We start from the raw sequence: 23,149 nt of genomic DNA on the forward strand, positions 1-23,149 counted from the left end.
AAATTTATATCAGTCTATATTTATTGCAATATAATCTGGTCAGTTTTATTGAAAATATAGAACATGTAAATGTAATACAAATTTATATCAGTTTTTAACTTTTATAGGTTATATTTGGGATATTATAAAGTATGAAAGATTAAGAGATGCACAAGATATTTACATTTAATTATTAGAATTTTTACAATAGGTTATGGATTTAAGTTTTATATAGACAGAATTTTCTTTTTGGCTAACAGTCCAAAGGAAAAAATTTTGACCCATTATGTCAAATATTTTACACAAATAATTTTGAAAAAAAATCTAATTAGTTATAAAACATAATTTATTTAAATCACTTTCTCTATATTTACAAAAAAATCTGTAGAGGGAGGGCAAAAACATTATCTTAATAGGAATGAGTTTAAAGGTCAATATCATAATATAGTAATTGCAACAAGATAACCATTTATCTTGGAGAATATATGGATTTGAATTTATATAGATAGAATTTTTTTGGCTTGCACTCAAAGATATTCTAAACACCATGCTTGTATCAAGTCTAAGATAGCACAAATGATTTTGTGAGTGATATGAAATCTTCCAATAAAAAATTCTTTATAAATTGTGGTGGGAAAAATATCTTCACCCATTATGCCAAAAAAAACAATTTAACAAAATAGAAATATATTATATTTATCTTATAATTTAAATCATTTTCTCTTTATTTAGAAAAAACTTTAGAGACAAAAACAAATATTATCTTTATAGGAATGATAGTCAATATGTGAGAATCAAAATATTGTAATTACAAAAAAAATTCATTTATCTTGTGGTATATTTGAAAAGCTCATTTATGTGGGTACATAAATTAAGATAATGCACAAAAAATGATATGACATTTCAATTTTATAAACTTACTTTAAAAAAAATATAAAATTGTGAAAGTTATAAAACAAAGAAAAAACAAAATGTTAATATTCATATTGTTTTATTGTTTTCATAAAATTTATAACAAATTAACTCAATTTGATGGGAAAAGAATTTCATGTTTATACAAAATATCTTACACAAACTTTTGAAATAACTAAGATCAACAAATAGCATTTCATTTCTCATCGATACTATTGTGGCAGTGCAAATTTGTATGACTTGTTTTGGATTGTTTGGGTTGTACTACCATTTTTTTCAGCCTATTTTTATTTTTAATCTTCTTTTGGTTCATATTTCCCTCGTGATTGAGCCATAGGTTTCAATATTCGAATGTGGGGAAATGCTCACACATGAATTATCATATGAGATTTTAATTTTATAAAGTTACTCAAACAAAATTAGAGAACTGTCTAAGTTTTTAAATAAAGGAAAAACAAATGTCAATAATTATATAATTTTGGCATGTCAAAAGGCTTAGAGTGGTATGGGCTCAATGCAATAGTGTGTATGTTTGGAGTATGGGTGGCTTAAAGCTAGCTTTGGCAGTGCCTCAAAGGGTGACCAAGGCCCAAGTGGTGTTGGCTACATAATCAAAGATTGGAATGGTAATATCTTGATCTTAGTTGCCAATGAGCTGAGAGAGAGGACCAATAATGAAGCAAAATTTAAGGTAGCCTATTTAACAGTGTAACAATAATTGATTGCAAAGAGGGGTGAGAATTATGGAGTTTGTGCATAAAAAAGGAGCTTGTTGATCAAGCCAAGATTCATGGTTGAGCCAATGGAAAAAAGACATTGAGGAAGTCTAATGATTGTTCCATCTCTCCTCTTGTGAGTCAAAAACACAAGGTTGACATGTTTTCTGTGCTAGACAGGATGTCTATTGCCACTATAGTACATAAGGAAAGTAAGAAGAAGACCCAAGTAGTGTTAGAGGTAGGGTTTGTATAAGTCCTTCGAGTAGTGTTGGGTCCTTTCCATGCCAGTGTTTAGGGATGAAGGTTTATAGGTCTGTATATTAGACATTTTGGTGGTTGTCCAAACGTAAGGACTATTTTGTGATTATGATTATAGATATTAAACACTAGTTTAGAAATAGAGGTATTTTATTTTGAACAATTTGAAATGCAGGCCCAATTTTGGTTAATGGGTGGTTGAATATAGATAACAAAACATATGTAAATTTTTTTAATATTACTAAAATACCTATTATTACTGAGCTAAATTTTTTATATAATTTTTTTTATTTCCATAAAATTTATAACAAATTAACTCATCTTGATGGGAAAAGAATTGACTTCTAATATAAAATATCTTGCACAATTTTGAAATTACTAAGATAACAAATGACATTTCATTTCTTGTCAATACCATTTTTGCCTTGTTGCGGTCACAACTTTACATGGCTTTCTTTTCATTTGAGGTAAATGGAGTGGTGGGTTCACCTGTCTGGACTACCCAACCACTTTTCCATCACAATTTTTTTTTTTCTTTAATAATCTTCTTTTGGTTCATATTTCCCTTACAATGAACCATGGATCTTGATATGCGAATGTGAGACAATGTTTTGTAGTAGTGGTTACTATGGGAAATGTGTTTTCTACCCTTTGGGTTGGCCTTCTATGAGGGGAAATTAACTTTTTCGCCCCATGTTTTTTTCTACACTATCTTGACCATGACAATGAGGTTTTGGGTTTCTTGTGTACTCCATGTATTGATTCAAATGGCTCTTTATCCTAGATCACTCCTTTTGTCCTTTTTGTCGATGTGTTAGCTTATGCACGAATTTTCTGTGCCCTACTTGGGAGTAGAGGTGGTTCATTTTCCTTTGGTGAGGCTATTCCTAGTTTTTGGTTTTCAACCCTGTTATTTCTAATTCACATTATCCTAGGGATTTTAGAAGATGAAGATATTGTCTTCGTATGTGGTTTTGTGGATGTTGCCTTCAATTTTTTGGTGGTTCTCTTCCTTACGATTTGACCAATGGGCTTTGATGTTTCTTATGTGTTTGGAAGTGTTGGTGTTGTTAGAAGGTGTCACATTTACAATGTTGATCCTTTGTGGATTTATTTAGGCTTCTATCAAGATTTTTTGGGCTCTTGTACTGATGAAAATAATCCTCCTATGATGATTGGAGGTGTGGTGGGTTGTGTTATAATTAACAAAAAAGAGAAGCTTTAGCTTCTTAAGGGATCCAGAGAAGGTTTTCTTTGCTTCTCCGTGTGCCTACCTTGGGTTCTAGGGTTAAGTTTCTTCTCCCTTTGTAGCTGGGTTGTGATGAATGTTATTATTAATACTAGGTTATTTAATTTTTTTAAAATTTTTAACTTTATGTTTGTCTTTGTTCAGATTGTTTATCCTTGTGTGTATGGATAATGGTCTTGTTTGTTCTCATGACCAATTGATTGTTAATGGTTTTCAAGGGAAGATATGGTAAGGAGTAGGTACACTCAATATGTTTCTTCCTCTTTCACCATTTCTATCAAGGTGGATGAGTTTCCTATGGAGATGGGGATTTTTTGCATGAAGGAGTTTGGTAACTTTGAAAAATCTTCTCCTTTCTATGTCTTCTTGAACATGGAATGTATTTATAGTTGGCTCTCTAATTTGTTATTCTCTTCCTTTTCTTCTCCTATTAAGGTGGGCTCCTAGTCTACTACAATGACAAGGAGTTTTGAAGATGGGGAGAAGTAATCCAATTGATAGGGTGTTGTCCTTTGCTACAAGATGATTGATGATGCCATTTTAGTATCCTTTGAAAAGGCTTGAGGGGACTTTCAAAAGTTCATTTATTTTTTTCCCACCCATGACATAGGAGCATCCCTTTTTTACAGTTATCTTGTATCAACCAAAAACATTTTCTTTTAGTTGTGTTCTTGTTTAATTATGTTTTGAATTTCATTTGACATCCTAATGCATTTTCTCATTTTCTCTTCTGTACTTGATTGGCATGTTCATTTTCTCTTGTTTGATCTTCCTTTGGGTTCACAACTCAATTTGATTCTTTATGGTGGAATTCTCTATGATTTTGGCCTAACCTATTTGTTCATTATGTTTTCAACTAAGTTGGAGCATCTTGATCTTGTAGAGCATTTTCTTGGCTTTCAACTATGATTAGATGATCTCTTCTTGTTCTCTTTTCTAACCTCCCTATGGGTTCATGCTTCATTTCTAATCATGGTAGATGAGTTCTTCATGATTTGGGTTTGACCTATATTTTTCATATTATGTTTTCACACCTTGGGGATTGTGGATTTTCTTGGGTGACTTGATGCATCACAATCCTTAAAGGGACATATTGGCTATATACTAATGATATTAGATCCAAAAAGAGAGTAATTTTGATTTTGATCGGTAATTAAAGCCTATATACCTACACGATGTTGGCTAGTCACAAATGAATTTATGAATTTGTGGAGATTGATATTGCATTCACTTAATTCATTGTATTTATTTCTATAGTGTTCAACTATTGTATGATTCAAACTGTTCTCCTTGAGGACCCCTCTTCCATGGCTACATCAAGTGGTATTAGAAAAAAATCCATTCTCGAAATTGCAGAGTCTTGTAAGTATTTGTTGTGGGGTGACAAAGTGAGGATCTAACCTATAACTATAGAGGAAATGCATAAAGATGGCCAAAGAGGAAATGGTAGAGATGGAGCACAAAGAGATGCAAATCCGGTTGTAATGGATATGTTGGGACAAATTGCAACATGATTGGAAGCTATAGAAATTATCCAAAGAAGAGGTTGACATGTTGAATATGTGAGTGATGAGGAAGAGGAGAAAATAGAGCTTGATTAGGGAGATGATAGAATCCTAAGAGCCCTAACTAGTATAAATACATTACCACATTTTAACCCACCAATCTATGATGGAAAATTGAAATCAAGTGAATTTCTTGATTGGGTTACATAAATGTATAAGTATTTTAACTTTGAGGGTACACGAGGATAATAAGGTGAAGTATGCTTGCATAGAATTGAAGGGAAATGCATCACCATGGTGTGAACATTTATATACCAATGGAAAGATAAGAGGTAAGTGTTAGAATGTGAAGTCAACATACTTATCATCTAGTTATGGACGAGTCATCACAAATGCTCATCAAAGTTTTTGAGACTTACTACAAATAGAAATTTTGAATGAATTGACTTACTACAAATAGTAAGTCATTTAGGTGACATACCAAAAATAGCAACTGTGACAAGTGTATTACATGTAGTTGTATGAGTCATACTTATTAAATTTAGTAAGTGCTCTATGTAATTCAAACTTTGCAACTCGAAGTCATGATTTCTCATACATCTTGAACATTATTGTAACTGTGGAATTTCCTGAGAAATAAGGTTGGGAGACATTGACCCATGGTTTTTTTAGTATATTTTTACCAAGTTTTTCCACGTCAATTATGTGTTATGTGTGGTTGTTCTTCTCTACAATTTTTTACACTTGTTAATTTTTATTACAATAAGGAGAAAATTAAATCTTGGGATAAGATGGTGAATAATTTTTAGGCGAAGTTCTTACTTGTACATACTGAGGATGATGTTGAACTTGTTGCACAATATCTTAATTGTTTGAGGATTTATATACATGATGAGATTGATTTAATCAAGTTATAGAGTGTGGAAGAAGCTTATCAATATGCCTTGAATGATGAGGAAAAGTTGAACAAAAGACATAAGAAAAGATATAGAGAAGAGGAGGAAGATATTAGGTGGATAAGAACAAAAGAAAAGTAGAAGGCAAAGCAGATAACTCACACTATAGGGATGATAAGAACTTCCCTCAAAATGGTGGACATAGTGGCTATCAAAATGAGGGTTATAGGAGAGATGATAAGAATATTTTTTGAGGAAATTTCTTTCAGTGTGGAGGAAAAGGACACCGAGCTTTTAAATATAGTCAAGGGAATTCAAGTAAGAGGGAAGAGAACAATGGAAGAGTTTCTTTTGTTGAGGAAGAACCTAGTGGATCCATAAACCAACTTGAAGATGGAGAAGCTTTGATCATAAGGAGATCCCTATGACAACAAAAGCCATTGCAGATGAAAAGTTTATTTTGAACAAGATGTAAGGTTCAATGGTAGTTTAGATAATTTAGACTTTGAGGAATTGGGGAAGAAGTTGAAGTTATAGTACTTGAAGCACCATAAGACCTATCAGATAGCATGGATTTGAGATGATCATAAAAAACTGGTAAGTAAAAAATGTTTGTTAAAACTTAAGATTAGGTCCTATCATGATGAAGTTCTATGTGATATTATGCCAATGGATGCATGTTATATCCTATTGGGTATGACCATGACAACATAATAAACAAGAATTGCATGATAAAAGAAATAATATATATACTATCATAGAAAAGGAGATGAAACAAGTCTTGTTTCCTTTATAAGAGACCCTTAAGGGTCAAGTTTGTGCTAGTGTTAGGGTTTGTTTGGTTGAAGGATGGCCTGGATGGTTTGAGAAATAAGAGTATGTTCTATTTGGTTCCTTAATGAATTTGATTTAGAACCAAGTGAAGGATAACCAAAGGAGATAAAGAAGTTGCTATTAGAATATGAGGACACAATCTCATAAAATTTTCTTGATAGATTACCACTTGTGAGGAGTATTAGTCATTGTATGGATTTGATTTGTGGAGCTATTTTTACAAATAAAGTTGCCACTAGATGACACTAACAAACAATGAAACGAGTGCAAGACTTATTAAGGAAGAGTTTGATTAGAAAAATTTTGAGTCCTTGTGCAATACCTACAATATTAACACCTAAGAAGAATCAAGAGTGAAGAATGTGTACTAACTCTAGAACTATAAACTGGATCATAATGAAGTAATTTTCCTAGGATGGATGATATAATGGATTTTTTGAATGGAGCTAGATATTTTACAAAGATAGACTTAAAGAGTGGATATCATTGGATGAAGATCAAAGTCCGAGATATGAGTGGAAGATTGCATTCAAGACAAATGAAGGATTGTACTAATGGTTGGTGATGCCTTTTAGACTGACTAATGCACCATGTAATTTCTTAATATTGATGAATGAGGCATTGAATAAATTATTGGTTAAGTTTGTGTTTGTGTATTTGGATGAAATTTTGGTTTTAGTAAGGCAAAAGTGGAGCATTTTTTGAATTTGATATGAGTGTTGCAGAGATTGAGAGAACATAAGTTATTGATAAATAATAAGAAGTGTATTTTCATGAAGGAAGAACTAGTATACTTGGGATTTGTGTGGAGAATGAAGATGAACCATGATAAATTAAGAACAATTGTTGAGTGACCTACACTTGAAATCATTGGAGAAATAATATTATTTTAAGGATTGACTAGTTTCTATTGGAAGTTCATTAGGAATTTTTGTTTGGTTTGCATCCCTATGACTGAGATAGTGAGACGAGTCTAGGAAGATTTCCAGTGGACATCTAAAGTACACAATTTTTTTGAGATGTTGAGACAAAAGGTGACTGAGAAACATGTGTCATCCCTGCCAAATTTTAAGTAAGGCATTTCAAGTATATAGTGATGTAAGTGGGAATGCAATTAGAGTAGTTTGAGTCTAGAAGAAAAGAATGTTGCCTATTTTAGTGAAAAGTTGAATGACATAAGGAGAAGGTACTTAGCACATGGTTAGGATTTACATGCCATAGTTCAAGCCTTGCAGAATTGAAGACACTATTTGTTTTCGAAGGAGTTTTTATGGTACATATATATATATATATATATATATATATATATATATATATATATATATATATATATATATATATATATATATATATATATATATATATATATATATATATATATATATATATATATATATATATATATATATATATATATATATATATCATCATCATCATCAATAATTACAATATTTAAATAGTCAAGGTAAGTTAGATTAGTGAAAAATGAGATGGGTAGAGTTCTTGCAAAATTACACTTTTATTTTGAAGCATAGGAGTGGAAAGTAAAATAGAGTTTCTCATGTATGGAGGAGGAGAAGAAATCTATTCACAAAGATGAGAATTGAAGTACTAGGTTTTGATTAAATGAATAATTTATATGAGAAAGACCTTGATTTTGCTAAACCTTGGAAATCTTGTAAAGTGCATATTGTAGTAGACCATAGAAAATGGTTGGATTATTTCATCAAGACGCAATGTTATTAAGGGGAATTACGTTGTGTGTGCCTAGGATTTTTGTGTGAGACAATCTCATCAAAGAAAATCATAGCAAAAAAATAGTAGTGCATGTAGGCATCGACAAGAAAATGGCCTTGGTAAGTGAGAATTAGTTCTGGCCCTAAATTCATAAGGATGTAAGAAAATGTGTTCAATAATGTAAAATTTTTCAAGTTCGAAAAGAAGGTAGTAGAATGTGGGATTGTATAAACCTTTGATAGTACTAGATAGATCTTGGGAAGACATAATCATGGATCTCATACTTGGATTGCCTAATACACATAAGGGGAATGATTAATATGTGTGGGAACATTTATATTTTCTAAATGACACATCTCATACCTTGTAAGAAGATAATAGATGTAGTGTAGGTAATAGACCTATTTTCAGGAAAGTTGTGATATTGCATGGGTTTCCTAGAAGTATTATTTTCGACCAAAACACAATTTTTTCTATACTTTTGGAGGACACAATGGAAGAAGAAGAAGACATTGACAAAATTGAAGTTTATTTCTACATTTCATCCACAAATAGATGGACAGACAAAGCCAGTAAACGTGAGTTTAGAGAATTTGTTGAGATGTTTGTTTAGAGAGAAAATTGGAAGTTGGGATTTGGTTCTTGCACAAGTAGAGTTTTCATATTATTTTTTTGTAAATCATACTATAGGAAAAAAAAACCCTTTTAGATTGTTACAAGAATGAATTCTAAAGGTATATTATAATTAAGAAACATAAATCACGAGGAAATAAGTGTAGAAGAAGAGAATTTTACATAACACATGAAGTCATTACATATTCAAGTGAAACAAAATTTAGAAGATATAAATTGAAAGAATGCAGAAAAAGAAGATGAGAAGAGGAGACATAAGGAATTTCAAGTTGGAGATGAGGTATTGGTATATTTTAGAAAGTGAAGATTTCTAGTCAGAACATACAATAAATTGAAGATGAGGAAGTTTGAAACTTGTAGGATCTTGAAGATGTTTGATTCAGGTAATGCATATGAAGTCGAGTTACCAAATACTATGGATATATTACCTATATTCAAATACATACCTCTAACAGGTTATTCTAGATTTTAATAAGTAATTGGCTTGTATTTCTACATTATAAGATTGCACATCGCTGGCTAGTCAAAAATGAATTTATGAACTTGGGAATTTCTTAATCTTGCATTCTCTCAATTCAATGTTGTTTCCACCGTGTGACTCTTGATGCATAGTTCAATTTTTTTCCTTGAGGACCCTTCTTTTGTGGCTACATCAACTCATCTAGGTGCTAGTTTTCTCCTATTAATGACCTCTTTTGACCACTTTGTTATAGTGTGTTGTAAGTGACCCTTTTATCTAGCATAGACTTCTTTAAGGAAGGCAACTATTTTTTAAGTGTGCTCTTTGTGGCCTTGGCTTGTAATAAGTAAGACATTTTCTAATGTGGTGTTGATCACTCTATAACCCTTGTGTTGTCATTATGTAAGGGGTCAACACCCTTGTTTCAATTTCTTATTAATTAAAAAAATGAATAACATTTCATTAAATATTCACCAATTATGACATTATTACTCAAGCTTTGATTTTACATAACCAAAAAAATAAAAATATTTAAAACCAATGTGATAATTTTTTATTGAACTTTTATTTGTTAAAAAATAAGTAACTAGATAAAATATTATAAATTTCTTTAGTTTTACAAATTTAATGTTCATACACATTTTATATATCAGTAAATAGCCTAAGACAAACTTTATATTAATAAATATTTTTGTACATGTTTCCTCCATTCAAACATATTTTGATTGATACTATTTATTTTATTAATTATATAAATCTTAAAGGAAACTATTAAAGCAACAATGAGTTTGACTTGGTGTAGAAATTATCTCCTACTTATCAAGTGATGAGCTTAAGGGGCTTTGTAATGAATGGTTCATAAGACACAACACTTGGTGAAGGTTTTGCAAAATGGGGTTGCTTAACATTCTCATAGCAGTAAAATAATATTTTAATATGATTACAGTTTATGTCAATACCTAAATATAATCATTATAAAAAATGAATACTTTATCTTTTAAAATATTTAAATGACTACGATATGTGATATTTTTTAAATAAAACTACTTTAAAAAATATAGATTTTTGCTTAAAATTTTAAATAAAGGAAAAAAGAGGTTTCAATAATTGTCTAATCTAATTGTTTACAAAAACAAATATGATTGTTAGGATAATAATGGTATTTTGATAATTTCACATGTAAAAAAATTACTGTATAAAAATATGTGTAATCTAATTGTTTTAAAATTAAAAAATGATTATAAGAAAAATAAAATAAAAATTATAATTTTTAATAATTTAATATTTAAAAAATATGTTATGAAAAAATTTAAAATAATTTTTTAGAATTAAGTGAAACTATAAATGAGGGATGTGATTAAAGTAGCAACACAACTTAATCATCACAACATGCCACTTTTAGCTTTAAACAATCAACTATTACTAACAAACCATTTCAAACTGATTTTTAAAATTGCCACTTAAGCTCTTATTAGCCATTCAATTTTGAACTTATTAATATATTAAAAATAACTAAATTGAAATTAATAAGTAAAAATAATTTTTACCTCTAATTTTTAATTTTTATAACATATTTTATTAAAAAACAAACAAAATCAAAATATTAAAATTTGTAAAGAAAAAGCAAAGATATTAATACAATGTTTTCTAGAATCCGTTCAATTAATGCAATGAGATTTTCACAATCTACTAGATTTCCATTACCAATTTTAAATTTGATCTCTTGAGCAAGAAATAGGTGCATCAAATATAAGATTTGTTGGAATATTACACCAATAATAGTTAATAAAAATAGAGTGCTGATTTTTCTCATTCCCAACAAAAAATAAGTGTTGTTTTTAAAAATTTGATTAAAAAAATTGATTATGACTGAAAACTATAAATATTGAGTTTAATTGTATGATAAAAAATAAATAATTTTCAAAAGAAAATTGATTGGGTGAACCAAAACTGATAAATTTAAACATGAATATGTAATTGAGAATTGATAATATTTTAAAAAATAAATAATAAGAAATAATTGATACAAATAAAAATCTCTTTGTGTACTTTGGGCAGCAAATAAAATGAAAAAGGTTCACCGTACACAAGGACACTACTCATTTGAAGTGGGGACAATAAGCAGTGGATATCGTGAGGCCACCAAATGCATATGATATTTTTGTCTTTTTATTTGCCGGCTGTTGCAGGCACGATGAGTGGGGGAGAAAACAATGGTTCCTCCCATTCCCAACATGGCACATTGTCCTCCATTAAAGACAAGATACTTGATATTTGACAACATCAAGAATAGGTTTCATCATGCTAGGTTTTGTTTTGCAATGATGCTTTTTTCTTTTGCCTCCTATTCTTGATTAAGGGAAACGGGAATAGGAAAATTGGAATAAATCTATTCCAATTTTGGTCCAATGCAAGAATAAATCTAATTTCAAAAATACTTGAAATTCGATTTATTCTCATTTTGGGTCAAAATTGGAATAGATTTATTCCAATTTTCCTATTCCCGTTTCCCTATTCCAGATTAATTCCAGCAAACAAACGGTAAGTGAAGATAAAATGCTTTGTTAGAATTTGGTGCTACATCATACATGTATTCTAAGTTTTGTGGTTTAATTGATCATACTATATATGTTTATATGAGGGTGAGGAATTTTATATTAGAGTGGGGTCAAATCTAGTCTTAAAGTGGAGCATTAAGAGTGTTACATTGATGCTTATCTTCAAATAAATAAAGTTCTTTTGAGTTGAAAAATAGGAATTATATGATGTTGTATGGACATATGAATTGATGTTTAATTTCATTTTAGATTATTTTTAATCTTTTAAGAATTTTTTTGGTCATATTTGACTATATGAAGAGAAATTAAAATTAAGTAGAGAACTTGCCAAGTAATTAATGTGTATCTTTAACGTCTATATGATGCTAATTGACACTTTAGTCATGATTATTAGACATATTCTAAGTTTGAGTAGATTTTTTACAATATGTTATCATTTCTCACATTCCTTCCAAGTGGAATAAAGTAGTAATTGTTTGGCCAGATAAATGTAGGGTTAGTGAAATTTTCCTTTAGATTTATTGTATCTTATATGTTGCAACAATTAGAGTGGAAGGTGAGAACATTTAATAGTTTTTGAAGCAACATTTATAATCCATCATTGAAACACATTTTAGACCTCCTCAAAAAAAAGAGAGACGAAAACACAGAGAGAGAGAGAGAGAGAGGGGGGGGGGGGGGGAGGTGATACTAGATCCAAACCATATATAAAACATAGTAGCTCAAAAAAAATTTTAAAAAGATAAATAAGAACACTAAATACAACTAATATACTATAAATATTGATAACAAGATTAAAAGAATAGAAAAATATATCTAAACTTAAAATCATTAAAATAAAATTAAAAATTCTTAAACAAAAACGGTAATTCCATATATTCATGTCTATGCAAGTTAACCTATTAGAATGCTCTATGCAATTTTTTTAATTACGACAAAAGATAAAAATGGAAATAAATAAGCTTTGAGGCCAAGGGTCTATTGAATATTACTAATATGCCATTTAAATATATAATTGATGATGATTGCTATAAAATAAGTGTAAAATTTTATAATCATACAATGATAAGACAAAATAAAAAAGCAACCGCAATCAAGTACTTGTAATTATAAACTAATAAAATAATTAAAGATAATCACTAGTATTTTTAATTTATTTTCTAAACTATTAATAAACTATTAACTTGTTCTAGTCAAAGATTTTTTAATAAAAGTTTAAAATTGTACAACTATAATAGTAAGAAAAAAACATAAGAAATAATTACTAAAAAGTTAGTAAATTATCAAGCCAATCTTTTTTTTACTTATAATAATTAATAATAAATTACTAACCAATAAAACTATAACTAAAAAATAAGGGAAATATTATAGAGAAGCCGTGGTTTGTAGGAAAGCAAGATCATTAATGGTGTTTTCTCTCCACGAAATCAAAGTCAACAAAAGTAAAATAGTAACTTTGTCCCTATAGATTGGTGACAATGTCTTCTAGTCAAGTTGATCTAATAAGTTTTGGTTCCACATTTGACAAATTTCAAAAGAAAGGGATGTAATCTTAAAGCTTTCAATAAACAAGTTTAATATAGGGTTAAATCAACATTGGGACCAAAAGTTAGGATTATTCCCAAATTTTATATGCACCAAAAGTTCCAAAAGGATCTCTATTAATGCTAGGGCTCAACAAAAGTCCCTGACTTTTATGAGGCTCAAACGAGAAGGTATTTAAGAAGAGATTATAATTGTAAATATCATCTTCCTTGGAATGACATGTGTATGTCTTAGGACAACATAAACTTAGTAATTCATGTCTCCTTTCCAAAAAAATAACCATTGGGTATAAGATTGGTTCGTTCCTCATAGAAAGAAAGATGTGGGCTCTAAAAGCCCAAACTTCTCATTCAAGAGTAACACCGCCAATAAAAGATTTTAGTTTAAGCAAGCCAAGAATAATGAGTTAAGAATCACTTTCTCAGAAGAAGACCTACAATCTCATATCCAAGATCTTAATATGTGAGCTATAGTGTGTAAGTTTTGTAATCTCTCTCTTGCTAATAAACCGTTATATAAATAGGTAGAAGAAAATTGGTATTGAGTCAATGAATTATTCTATGTCTCGACCAATGTTCTTTTTGTAGTAATTATAAACTAAATGTTGACATAATTGATGCTGCAATAACATGCAATGTTAGTAATGGAATGGTACAAATTTCATTGCATGATGATATTTTATTATGTTGTCATTGATGTCGACTATTGACCTAGTTTTCTTAGTATATTGCCTAGCATAAACATGATGATAAAAGTGTTGCGATGAGTTTTAGTTATTGTGATCATTAAGAGAGCATTAGGGATGTCTTTGAAAGTCCATGATATGATTGCTACGATTGAAGTCAAGAAATGGATGATCAGGTGAATTGACAGTGTAGCCACTAGAACAATTAGAGAAAAGTAATTAGTGATTTGATTGGTTTGTCAAAACTATGACAAGTAAAGTGGAGTGATCTTAGGATGATGTAAACAAGACAATCAAGATGATATAGTTTCGTCCGCAACTCATTAGTATGATTGATGAAGTTGTGCCAAAATGAATAGGTGATCGGTGAAGTAATCACAAAGTTGATGAACATGTTAAAGAGCATTGAGTTTCTACATAATAATTAGAAAATAGATGATTAGTGATCGATATCAAAATTGGGATGGATTTAGTCATGATCTGGTGACATGGATACACACCTGGAGGTGATCGTCTGGTATCACATTGTTCAATGACAATGTATGCAACAGATTCAAGAGGAAGCAAGTGTTTGGTCAAAATGTATTTGACCTCTAGTACACAATTTTATGAATTGGTTGGTATGACCGTGTAAACATGTCTTGTGGTTTAACATTTGTCTTATGGTGGTTGAATTTGAGTGAGACATTTGAAATACAAAATAATTTCAAATTCTAAGGCTTGATTAAGATGATGGACTTAAAAGTCCAATATATACTAGTAAAGGAAAAATAGTTTGTTGTTGATGATCGTGGTCGAGCAAGTGCGGTGAATGGTGCAATCAAGCTAGATAAGAGTTAAGTGTGTTGTGAAGTGTATTTGAGATTTAATCAATGTGTTCAAGAAGAGTGATGCAAGAACATCTTGGGTAGCAGGCAATCTTGTAGGAGCATCGAGCTTGGATTTTGTGGACCTAATGTTTTGTACAGTTAGGGTTATTTTGAGGCATACTAGTGGACCTTATCCTATGTGTACATAATGTTTAGAGTAATTGTGTCAGAGTTAGAGATTTTTTTGGTGAGTATTGGTAACATGTCCCTATTTCCTGGGCAAACTTTAGAGATTATTTCTGTGAGCTTTGAGTTGTGGGAGTTATCTTGTACACTCTTGGATATGGATCATTCAATGGTTTTTGGTCCTATGGATAAGGCCTCTTAATGTTATCTTTTTATATGAGTTAGCTATGCATTGTAAACTTGGGGCTTGTCCTAAGTGATTATTTAATTTATCCTATTAGGATGACTTGTGGCTTGAGTGCTTATTTAATATAACTTGCTAGGTTGACCCAAGGCTTGGTTTAGTATAAGTAGAGGGTCTTGTGATGTCTTGTGTAATTCATTTTTTAGGATGGAGTTGAGCAAGAGTGGCTAAAAGGAGCAAAGTTTAAAATTACTAATAGCTAAGTGTGGGCTTGGGAAACAAAAAGGTTGCTTGGTGACTTGTGAGCACAAGTTTAGATTCCTCTTGTGGTTTCTACCAGATTGTGGGTATGGGCTAGCTAGGGTTTGGATCTTCTGAGGTCTTGTAGAACTGTCATTTCTTATGTATTTGGATCTTGCGAGGTCTTGAAGAACTATTATTTCTCATGTTGGATGTAAATATGATTATTCTATTGTGATAATATGTGTTGCAATTGATCTAAATCTCTAAGTTATTTTTATTCTTCTATCACGTGGTTATTTTCTAGGGGCTAGGTCATCTCCTTTGGGGACAGACTTGGCCTTGCACTACATCAAAGAGGTAGTGCTACTCTATAGATAATTCTTTCTATTGTTCCCTAACTGTTACATTAGTCAAAATCCCTTAACCTAGTGGATCCTAACAAGTCATTTGTTATAAATCCTTTAATAGGGTGGAACTTTAATTATTGTTTAAAGGCCTTTAACTAGGCTACTCCAAAAAGAGTAAGGATTCTAATAGGGATAGAGATAAATCACCTAATAGAGTAGCATCTAACAATATCTTTGTAACTCATAACAGGGTTAAGCTCCTCATAGGGCATACTTCAAAAGAGTGCACAATTTGTGGGTACTAATTCCCATTGTAGTTTCCACCCAAGTTGGATTTTTGTGATACCAAAATTTTTGTATTAATATTTGTGGATATTCTTATGTTTTGAATACTTTTGTGTGCTACTATTAAGTTGTTCTTGGGATAAATGTTTAAAGGAAGAAAATTTGACTATTTGTTAGATTTTTGATTCACCTCCTTCTTAATAATATCCCTCAAGGATAATCAGAAATTGGACCTTGTATAGTCTAGTCCGTAGTTGTATGCCAATACAATCAATGCTTATAACTAAAAGGAACATGATGTAAGTAATGGAATTCATATTTTCCCTACAAAATGTCAGTATATTGAGGGGGGGGGGGAGGGTGAATCAATATACTCACCAATCTCAACCTTTTTTCTTTTTTATCACACTTCACACATGTCTACAGGTTTGTGCTAGCTATAACTTAACTGGTTAGGATTAAGCAAAAACAAAGAACATGCAAGTAGAAACACACAACACAATATTTATCTTGTAGAAACCTAACTAGGGTAAAAATCACAATGTGTGAGTCGGTCCTTAGAAAGCTTGCACTCTCCTGAAGTGCACCTGGTCAAGAGCTTATCAATGTTAGAAGATTACAAACACACTATTAGGTGCCACTTGATTAACAAATTTTGATTGTTAGATAACTGAGAGAGGGATGATTCAGTTATATCTAGTTATCCTATAAGCCTTAATTTTTTTAGTACCAATTCAAACATCATAAATTTTTAGATCAATAACTGTGTAACCACATCTAACTTCTCAAATTAGACTTGTAAACTTTTAGTGTCAAATTATCATCTTATTGTTCCTTAGTATATCAAATATCAAAATAATCACTTAGCATATACTGACTTGCAACATTAAATAATTAACATAAAAATTAAATTTCAACACAATAGGCATTCACACTGTTGACACAAATATTTAATGTGGAAACTTTGTAAAGGGAAAAATGATGAAGGGTCATACCACCCTTACCAACTTGGAACAAAAACACTCATCAACATGGAGATAAAGAGAAGAAACAATGCTTTACAAAGCATTTACTAATACTTGAAATTTCTTACAACATTAACAAGATAATGTTTAGTGGTAAAACATAACAACTTTAATAGGATTGCAAATTTCTTCTTTATGGGGACACTAAACCATTCAATTGCAATGTGAAAGGGAAAGAGAGGAATTTCCAAATGTGATTCCACTTCTAATCAAAATTAGATTAGCAATGACCCAAAAGGAGAAGGGTGCTATTACCAAATCTAGATCACTAGAGGAATACAATGTAAGGAAATGTACTCTTTGACCCTTTAATAGGATAAATGTGAATGTGAAATTGAACTAACTGCTTAAGAAATATAAATCTAGATGTTATGTGAATACAATCAGCCCAATTAAGATGAAAATCTAGGGTAAAGAAAATAAATGAAATGTAAAAGAGTCACCTCAGAATGTGTAGAGGAAGGTGTATTTATGCTTAATAACTTTCCAATCTAAAACTTTTTTGAACTTTTATCCGTGCATCTTAGAATGAAATGATGAACAAAACCCAAAAAATCTCCTTGAAATTTGAGACTGAAGGACTAAGTCAACTTGGAATGACCTCTTATAGCTAGATTGACATAGTCCGTGACTCTAAAATTGATGACTCTAGAAAGCTTGCCAACTGTAGGTTCTATATCTGCAATTATTTTCGTTCCCAACCTGCAAATCAACACAAAATAGAAAGGTTTGGGGGTCGGGATTTGATAAGGGCTTGCCTTGGTCAAGTCCTAGGTTAAGGAATTAACCTTAAATTATAAATATAAATGTAGATGACTATAAAGATAGATAAATGTTAGAATTCACCTTTCCTGTGTGTATGTAATGTAGATCTTGAATTAGGATATCTCCACACTTTGCAATGGATCTAGCATAACTCCGTCATAGTGCTATGGATATGGATATGGATATGCATCAATGAAGAGGATGCATGATTCGATGTGGATCTCCTCCCTTGATAGATAATAATATGCTAGATCTTGAAGAGGAAATACTCACAAAGGATTCTCCAATGCTAGATAGAATTCTCCTTGCTTGAACGCTTGAATTCTTGAACTCCTTGAACACAAAAGATTGAAATCTTCACTAGAGAGAAAGCGCTTGAAAATGAGATGCTTGATGTTCATAAGATATGGATTACTTGATATGAGATATGAAAATGAAGCCTCCAAGTCTCCTTATATATGAGTTTTTGGACAAGAAAACCATACAAGTTGACTGGGTAACGGTCAAAAAGTAATTAAACCCCTGAGGACTTTTGTACCCCAAGATCTAGAACTATTGGGGACTAGATTGACTTGGGTTGACCTAGTCCAGGACTATGTAGACCTGGGAGGACTAGGTTGACCTCATTTTGACTAGGTTGACTTGAGTCAACCTACTATAGGAGGATAGGTCTTGGGTGCCATAGAAATCTAGAGAAGATGCCATAGAGATAAGGTGGAAATATGGAAGAGAGAAGAGGAAAAGAGAGTAGAGCATGAAAATGTCCATGGTTTGAAGAGGGAATCATGAAGAGGAGGGAGCTAAAAGGTCTTAAAAGGAAAGTTTCCTCAAACTCACAGTAAAGCAGATCAAGAGATAATGATCAAGTCTTATTAGGACTAAAGAAGAAAGAAATCATCAATCCTCATCTTGTAACATCCATAGTCAAAATAAGAGAGAAAAGCACTACAAAAAAAAGGGGTGTAGTTACTTTCTTAATAGTGTTTGTGTGCCTTATTGGGAACCACACAAGGAAAAGAAACAAGGGAAGAACCAGGGGGTAAGGTCCTTGAAAAAGGAGATGGCATGAGGTAGTCTAGCAAGTGTGTGTGGCATGCTAGTCAGTCCATCAAGGGATTAAACTTTAAGGGAACTCCATCTCACAAAAAGAAGAATTGAATGGTGATCTAAGCATAAGGATGTGTGTCTCCTTATGGGAGCAAGACCAAGCTTCCTAGACTATGAGTAGTCAAAAGAAGGGTCAAAAAAAAGGATTAAGCCTCCCAAAATGTTAGAGTTTAGAGAGAGATCCACAAAGAGACCAAGGCCCTAGGAACTATCCAGAGTTCCTAGAAACTAAAAAGTAAAAAGGAAAAATAGAGAGGATAAAAGTCATGAAATATAAATGCATAGATTTGGGTATAACTTAGAAATCATACCAAGTACTAAGGTTGAAGAGCTTCAAGCTATACACAAAATCCATATTTGTACTCCATGGAAAAAACAATGAGTGGAGTGTATGCCCCCACGTTAAAGTGATTGCAAGTTCCTTAATGGGAGAAATAGCTTTAATGGAAGCATACATGTATCCACAAAATAACATTTCCACTATTCGATGCCCCTAGGAGGAGAAACATATCAAGGGAAATAAGCACATACAAAACAAAAAGTTAAGGCTTAAAAGGGATCTACTAACCAAGGGGTTAGTAAGATCGTATGATAATATGCAATATTATGTCAAGTATGATAGTATAATTGTTGGTGTAAATAATTATTCACTATTTACAATTTACTTAAGTTTACTTAGGTCAATGCATTATTTTATTATTTCTTTGGTGAGACACTTAGGATTTTTCATACTCTTATGAGTTGTCATGTTGACAAAACTGGAGTAAGCAACTCTAATTCAGCACATGGTGTCTACAACACTAGAGTTTACATAATTAATTGAGTTTTCATGTAGACAACATAGTTATTCGCACTTCTAATTTAGCACATGGTGTCTACAACATAATTTTGTGCGCTACACCTTTGTAGGCTTATCCTCTCACCATCACACTTACTCTTGTGCTTAATGGAGGATAACCCACATCTAGTGGACATGTGCTTGGTTGTATGGCTTATCGTGTTGTTGATTCCTAGAAATTTTAGAAGCATTCCAAAGGCCTTTATATATAGGCACTCCTAGTGTACTTACACACATTAAATGAATATCATATCATCATTATCATCATACTCTTTTGGTCTACTATTGTGCTTGTGCTTGAGGTCCTTGGTCTTGGGTGAATTTTGCCCTAAGGAAAATTCTTACATGGTATCATAACTGAGGGAGATTCTCTTCACATAGCCATTCGAGACCATTCTTGCTTTAGCACCTTGACCCAAATCCAAAGAATCCACAGATATTGGGAGTGTCTAGAGCCAAAGCAGACCTCGTCATTGAGTCCAGAACGTCGATTCGATGAAAATCGACTATAAATTTGCCTATGCTAGCCCAAAGTCAATTTTGAGGCAATTTTTTTTTTGCAAACTGGCACCCAAAGGTCTTGATTTGCAAATCTAGTATGATTTATTAAATCTATGCAATTATTTTGTTTAGATCTATAATTATTTTTGAATTTGGGTTTTTTTTGGAATTTTTTTCGCCTAGTAGGGCTTGCAAAGAATTTTTTTTTGTACAAGCACCAGGCAGTGACACCCCAACCCTATATAGAATAATCCTCATTTATTTGGTGACACTGCAACACCTAGAGTCTTCATTAAATTTTTGGCTTACACTGCCGAACTAGCAGGCAATGGTCATTCAAATCCAACAACAATACTTCAACCAGCAACTAGCTCTAAACCTGCAATGACTTTTTTATTTTCTACTGTAGAGCATTGTTTTTAAACAACTCAAGGGTTGTCCCCATAGTGCATATGGGAATTTTGATTACAACCCTCGGTGCTGGTATTGATAAACCCTCCTATTGACTTTGACCTTTTCGACAATTCTAGCAACACTACATGTTCCCGGCACTGCAAACCAATACTCTCGTTGGTCCTCCAAACAACTTCGGTGCCCACTGCATTTGATTTTTCTAGTGCCGTCTGTACTCTATCCGGCTCGGCAATTTCAATTTCCTGGTGCCGAAGTCAAGATCTCTGGCCATGTGGTAAAATGCCAAGAGTGCCATGCGATGCTAAAGAGATACACCACGCGAGCCCCTCACCACGTCAACCTGATCTAGTCAGCTGCAATTGACACATCAATAAGATATGTAGGTAGGCCATGTGTTTTTTCCACACGTTTGTACATTTTTGTACGCTGATGTCATTGTCTATGTAGAACAGGTCAGTGTGACATCACCACAGGGGGCAAGTACGTTGATGTCAAAATGTTGCTATCTTAAAATTGATAGCCGTTTGATTGTCATTAGGAGGAAAAATAGAACTATTGTGATGGTTGTTTGACCATCAAATTTGACCTCATCTTTTGCTAATCCAACCCCTCCAGATTGATTTTTTATTTGACAATCCGAATTTGGGAGGCCATATCTTAGTCATCTGAGCTCCAAATTAGGTGCATTTTTAAAATTTTGAATAGAATTTCCTAAAATTATTAGTGGTGCACTTCTTTTCTAGATTTGGTGCATAGATTTGTCAAAAATTGTGTCTTTTGGCGACTGTACCTATCCAATCCTGCATTTTGCAACTTCAATTGCTTCGTACGGGCTCATTTGGACTCAAAAGTAGGTTCCATTTTTTTGAAAGTGCATTATTTTTCATCTACTTTCTAGATTTGCAATCAGATTATAGGGTTGTGTGGACAAAAGTATCACTTTCAGAATTAGGTCCTTTTTTGCATTGTAATGCTTTGATATAACTTTAGAATTTTTGTATATCTGAGATACATTGTAATGTTCCATTTTTGAACTCCATAAGGAGGTTGTAAAAGGAAAAATTAGAAGTCCACTAAAGCCAAAATGGGCAAGTGGCTATTGTAAACACACTACATATAAAGTGCCAAAAGCATCTTTTTTGGGGGGGGTTTTTGATTGAGTGAAAAGGGGGGGTGTTCTTGGTCTTGTGTTCCTCTTTTCCTGCTATTTTCTTTCATTTCTTGCATCATGGAAAATTTCAAGTTTCTAAAATTAACACCACATAACTATGCTACATGGTCAATTAAAATGTGGTGTCACTTAATGCATAATCAAGTTTCCCAATATGTTGATGGTACCCTTCCTAAACCAATAGATGATCAAGTATCTAAAAGTGAAATCTCTACTTGGGAAGCAATAGATAGGAAAGCCCTAGGTGATATTTTTTTGGGGGTTGAAGACAAGATCGTCTATCAGATCCAAAAGTCTCATACATCCAAGGAAGCTTGGGATACTCTCAAAAACCTATATGGTAAAGTGTTTGAGGAGGATATTTACAAAAATGAAGATGAGCTTATCTCCTTAAATCCAAAGGAATTTGATTCTATACAGGACTTTATCATAAAGATGAATGAATTAAGAATAAAGCTTGATGATTGTACAAGTCCTATTAAAGATGACAGGTTAATCTATCTCATTCATAATAAGTTGCCATTTAAGTACTGCACATTTGTTTCTTCTTACAACACCACAAATACTACATTAGTGGCTGCCTATTAGAAACTCTCTTTTGATCATTATGCTCAATTGTTGGATGAAGAAGAACAAAAGTTGAAATCAAAGGGGATTCTCAATTCGTCCAAGTCAAAGACATTGGTGGAAAATAATGAGGGTTCTCATAATTCAGCTGGTCAATCTTCAAATAAAGGAAAGGGCAAGAAAAAGAAGTGGAAAAATAACACATAAGAGGATTCAAAAAAGACAACACCACCATCAAATCAACAAGGCAATTCTTCCTCAAATTCAAATAAGAAGGAGACACTAATAAGGAGAAGAAAAAGTGTGCTTATTGCAAGAAGTTGGGTCATGATGAACATGAGTGTTATCATAAAAATATTGATGAGTTAATGAACATCATAAAGAAACACAATGTTCCATTGCCTAATTCTTATAAGGAGAAAGGATCTTCATCTTCAGATTCAAAGGGCAAAGGGAAAGCACTTATGGCAAACTCAAGTTCTTCAATGGAATGGATTTTTGACTCAGGTGCCTCACATCATATGGGTTCTTCAAAAAGATTTTTTTCTTCATTGAAGTAGTCTAAGGTACCACACATCTTTGTAGGAGATGATACAAAAATGGAAGTTGAAGGGAAAGGAAATGTGGAGATGGAAAGTGGAGAGTTCAAAGATGTTCTCTATGTTCCTAACCTAAGTTCTAATCTCCTCTCAATTTACCAAATCACTCACCTTGGAGATGGTCATAAAGTTGAGTTC

Source organism: Cupressus sempervirens, chromosome 10 (genome assembly GCF_028749045.1).
Source record: "Cupressus sempervirens isolate cs-2001-9-10 chromosome 10, ASM2874904v1, whole genome shotgun sequence".
NCBI classification, from domain to species: domain Eukaryota; kingdom Viridiplantae; phylum Streptophyta; class Pinopsida; order Cupressales; family Cupressaceae; genus Cupressus; species Cupressus sempervirens.